We start from the raw sequence: 5,567 nt of genomic DNA, 5'->3' as shown, positions 1-5,567 counted from the left end.
CCTTCTATAAGCTTCCTCAGGACCACCTGCAAGATCAGAGGCAGGTGGGGCGGCATCACCTGATGCTCTCAGCATTCTGGCTACAGGTCAGGTGCATGCCCTCTGTTATTGTGTGAACCGTTGACTCAAAGTCAGTTTGGGGGTCTTTGTGCAACATTTCTCAGATTCAAAACTCCAAATGTCTTTATTTATGTTTCTGGGTTGAGAAAATAAAACCCGATCTCTTCAAAAATTTAAATCTACAGCAAGATGGAAAATGGCTGTGAAGTTAATAAACAGTTGGTATTCCTGAAAGAAAATAGAAAATGTATACAGGAAACTTGAAGGTGGTAGGGCAGGTGTTATATACAGTGCCGCTGTCTTCACGAGTTCAGCTGTGCCCACTTGTAGGGGATCGTTACAGGTGGGCTTGTTGACTATTGACCTGATAGAAAGAGGGGCTGGGAGAGGCTGGGAGGGTCACGGGACCCCCCCCCCACACACACACACACAAACACCTTGAGTATCTAGCCACTCCTCCCAACCAGCTGTATGCAGTTCTGTCTTAATTGCACATGGCCTCAGGGAAGAGCTAGAAGTATATAAACTGGGAAGGAAGAGCGCGTCTACATGGTCGTCATCTATGCTGGGTGTGGACCTTCCAGGGTGGCGGCTTTACGGCCACCCATGCTCCTGGCTGGAACCCCCACCCATGGCTCTGTAAGTAAGCCCAATGTACTCCCTGGCTCTCCAGAGTAAACCCAGAAGGTATCTGGGTTTGGTGCGGGGACCTTGGGTAGGCATTGTTTAAGTTTCCCCTAGAGGAGGGATTTGAGCAATGGAAGCCACTCTAGCAAATGTTCTGTTACCTGCTAGGTTTGGAATTTTTTTGTTGTGTGGTCGTTGTTTTTTGGTTTTTGTTTTGTTTCAAAGCAGGGTCTTGCTGGGTGGCCCAAGCTAGCCTCTCATTCACTATGTAGCCCAGGCTGTTTTCAAACTTGGGACCATCCTGCCACATTCCAGCAGAACTGAATCATTTTGACTAATAATTATTCTAGTTCACAGGGATTACTTATATATTATTTACATGGTGACATTTTAAAAACATCAAAAACCTGCCTTTAAATATAACTGAAGGACTGGGGAGATGACTCAGGGGGTAAAGTACCTATTGTGCAATCCTGAGGACCTGGGGTTAGTCCCCAGAACCCACAAAGCAAAGCACATGTTCATAAACCCAGAGTCAGAGCTGGGGAGTCAGAGGAGGTGGAGCCCTGGCGCTCTCTGGCCAGGTGATTAGTCTAGTAGATTAGGTGACTGTGAGAGACCCTGTCTCAAAAAACATGTAGGAAAAAAAAAATCAAAGGTTGCCCTGTGGCCTCTCTATACACACACACACACACACACACACACACACACACACACACACACACAGAGTATGTACTAAGTATTTAAATGAAGCAGGCAGTAATTGGCTTATTTAAAAATAGAGTATGGGATTTTGAAGCACTTATGTATTTACTCACTTTCTGAGGAAAAAAAATCTTTAAAATTGCATGGTTAATAAAAAGTTGTGCGGGGCAGTGGTGGCGTACACCTTTAATCCCAGCACTCAGGAGGCAGAGGCAGGTGGATCTCTGTGAGCTCAAGGCCAGCCTGGTCTACAGAGTGAGTTCCAGGACAGGCTTCAAAGCTACACAGAGAAACCCTGTCTCGAAAAACCAAATAAATAAAAAGAAGGTTGTGTTTTATACGTTATAGTTTGGCTTTTATTTGTTTGTTTTGTACTAGGCATTGAACCTAGGACCTTGCACATGCTAGAAAGTACTTTACCATTGAGCTACATCTCTGTCCTTGCTGTTGACAAGGGATCTCACCATGTTGCTCAGGGTGGTCTTGAACTTGTGAACCTAAGTGAATCTCTGGCTTAAGTCTCAGCTTAGACTATCAGAGTATGCCACCAGGCCTGGCTTTACAACTACCTTTATATTTGGAAAAAAATAAAGTAGTAACTGTTTTTCACACAGAAAGAGCCCTAACAAGCACAAACAGCTTCTTCTGATTTCACAGCACGAGCCAGTCCCTGACAACATTTCGGTGTGTACCAGTCAGCCCAGTGTCTGTGACAAAGGTGACACCCGTTCTCTGTGCCAAATGCCAGTTTTATTTGGTCAGTTCATCACTAGTTTCTTCCATTTGAACTGGATGTTGCATACGGAGCCAGATAGAGGACGTTAGTGTTTGTGTCTTCAGGTAATGGAGGGTGGGTAGCTGAGGGGTTTGTGGAGCAGCTTGGGCTTCCATGACACTTTCCTTCTCTGTCATCCAAGGGCTAGTCCCTAAATGTGCTAAGCTTGAGGGTGTGTGTGTGTAGGTGTGTGTGTGTGTGTAGGTGTGTGTGTGTGTGTGTGTGTAGGTGTGTGTGTGTGTGTGTAGGGGTGTGTGTGTAGGGGTGTGTGTGTGTAGGTGTGTGTGTGTGTGTGTAGGTGTGTGTGTGTGTGTGTAGGGGTGTGTGTGTGTGTAGGGGTGTGTGTGTGTGTGTGTAGGGGTGTGTGTGTGTGTAGGGGTGTGTGTGTGTGTGTAGGGGTGTGTGTGTGTGTGTAGGGGTGTGTGTGTGTGTGTAGGGGTGTGTGTGTGTGTAGGGGTGTGTGTGTGTGTGTAGGGGTGTGTGTGTGTGTGTAGGGGTGTGTGTGTGTGTAGGGGTGTGTGTGTGTAGGGGTGTGTGTGTGTGTGTGTGTAGGGGTGTGTGTGTGTGTGTAGGGGTGTGTGTGTGTGTGTGTGTAGGGGTGTGTGTGTGTGTGTAGGGGTAGGGGTACATACTGTGTGTGTGTGTGTGTGTAGGGGTGTGTGTGTGTGTAGGGGTGTGTGTGTGTGTAGGGGTGTGTGTGTAGGGGTGTGTGTGTGTGTGTGTGTGTGTGTGTGTAGGTGTGTGTGTGTCGTTCTGGGCACCAAACCCAGGCGTCACACATGCCAGACTTCTCTCGGCCATGTGCCCCACCACCCGTCATTCTTTGCATTCCTGTCATGTGAACAACCGTTTTCTTTGGTTTTAAGTAGTTTCTTTGCCAGGGTTCTGGGTCTGGGATTTACCAGGTAGGAGGCTCCTCCTCCAGGAAACTGGCTGCAGCAGGAAGCAAGGGAACTCTGAACACCTACCTGAGTCTCTCTGTTTGCTGATGGGGCCGTGGAGGCAGGGAGCACAGGGAGGAGGGAAGGACTTCACTTGATGACAGTTTAAAACGGGCCAGGTCTGCCAGTATTGCTGGGTGGGGTTTCATCTTTTTTTTCCTAGTAGGTAAGGAGAATATTTTACAGCCACATTATCATGTAACATAAACGTGGGAAAAGGGATCTGTCTGTCTATCAATCATCTACCTATCATCTATCTGTCTATCTACCTATCTATCTACCTACCTACCTACCTACCTGTCTGTACATATGATCAAATGACTCTGTTTTTGTTTTGTTCTGTTCTGTTTCTGAGACCAGGTCTTGATGTGTAAGCTAAATTGGCTTGAGCTTTTGGTAATTCTTGCGTCTCTGCCTCCAGGTACTGGGGTTGTAAGTGTGAGCCCCACTCCCAGCTCTTAAAGAACTGTCTGGGTTTGGTGAGATGGCTCAGTTGGTAAAGGCACTTGCCACCAAGCCTAGTGACCTGTTCAGTCCCTGAGACCTGGATGGAAGGAGGAGAGAACCGGTTTGAAAGTTGTTCCCTGACCTCCGCATGCTGTAGAGTACACATGCTGACATGCACGTGTACACGTAAATGAATACACAAGTTTTTCTGTTTATAATTTGTTCATTTATTTATTGGAGTGCTGGGGATTAAACTCCGACTGTTGACATAATTAACAGTAAGAAAACATGCACCATATTCAGACATGCTTAGCTAGCCCATTACTCTTGGGTTTCTGAGTCTTTTCTCGTTAGTACAAATAGTGCTTGCTGATAGGAATGTCGTTGTGAAAATCAGCGGGAGGCTTTGACTTCCTGCTCTTGCCCGAGGGATAGCAGTATAGCATTCGTTTCATCTGTCAGCTTCAGAGGCACTGAATCATGTTAAGTAAAGTGCCCGTCATGATCTTATCTCCCAGAAGCCCTACCAACAGTGAACTTTACAATTGTAATTTATTTACTCACTGTAATGTGCAAGAAAGCAGCTTTAACATGGGTTACATCTTCTCTTTCTAGCAAAACTGTCCTGTTGGATCTTTTTAAGGGCCTCACCGCTAGATACTATAAATGTAATATTATAATTTATTACTTGTATGCTGCCATATAACAAGTTACCCCAAGACTTGGCAGTTGAAAAAAAAATCAAGCATGTACTAGTTCACATTTCAGTGCCTCAGAAACAATTTGGATGGGTAGTTGAAGGCTCAGGGAAGCTCATAAAAGCCTAGACAGACATCAGCCAGGGCTGCAGGCTTGACCATGTCTGCATGGGATGTTGGGACTCGGGCTCACCCACTTGGCTTTTGACCAAGACCTCGTCCCTGCTGTTGTTGACAGGAGCTCTTATTCCCTCCCCAGAGAGGAGGCTGAGGATCCTCACAAGTGTATGGGTTGGCAGCTCGCTTCCTTCAGAACAAGCGATCCACGGCAGACATAAAGAAGGCTGTGGGGTCTTCCATGATGCCAGTCTTGGAAGCCACACAGAGGCACTTCTGTCAGATTCTGGTTGGAGGAAGAATCATAGATAACCGTAGGGGTGGGGGAGGGTCTGGCTCTTAAAGTGAGGATTATCATAGACTTGTAAACAGATTTTAAAGCCATCGCACACATTGTGTGTGTGTGTGTGTGTGTGTGTGTGCGCGCGCTTGTTCATGGGTAGGCGTGTGCATGTATGCCATGGTATATGTGCATGGTATGTCAGATGACAAGTAGTGGGCATCAGTTCTCTCCTTTCACAAGTAGGTTCTAGGGTCACTGGGCTGGGCAGCAGCAAGTGTATTTCCCCACGAAGGCATTTCATCAGCCGAGAGACTTCTGAGTGCCTCCTCCCTTTTTGAGTCTTGAATCTTCAGGCTAGTTTAAAATTTTTAATTTAAAGTAAAAATTTCTATATAACCACAGATAGCTCTTTTCTTTTTTTCTTTTTGGTTTTTCCAGAGGCAGGGTTTTTCTGTGAAGCACTCCTGGCTGTCCTGGAACTCACTTTGTAGCGTAGTCCAGGCTGGCCTCGAACTCACAGAGATCTGCCTGTCTCTACCTCCCGAGTGCTGGGATTAAAGGCGTGTGCCACCACCGCCCGGCTTCACAGGTAGCTCTTTAACTAGTGCTCAGAAGGGGAAGTGTTTCTAGTTTTCAAATCTTAGGTCATCAGAATAATTTTTCATGGATTAACAATTCTGTCAAATTAGTGGGCAGAACAAGCCACACCAAGTCGAATGGATTGTGACTCAAAGCATAGAGTAGCCATGAAATGGGAGCAATGAGACAGATTTCGTGTAGAATTCCAAGCTGTCTGTCCTTACAGTGGAAGACGGCTCCCCCCTTCAGTGTGAGCTGACTGTGGTGACTTCCTCGTAGAAAGTGGAGAAGAGGAGGCCACAGTGTGAAGACTTAGTCAGCACTCCTACCTGATA

This window comes from Peromyscus eremicus, chromosome 10 (genome assembly GCF_949786415.1).
Source record: "Peromyscus eremicus chromosome 10, PerEre_H2_v1, whole genome shotgun sequence".
Taxonomy (NCBI): domain Eukaryota; kingdom Metazoa; phylum Chordata; class Mammalia; order Rodentia; family Cricetidae; genus Peromyscus; species Peromyscus eremicus.
This window is presented reverse-complemented; position numbering follows the sequence as displayed.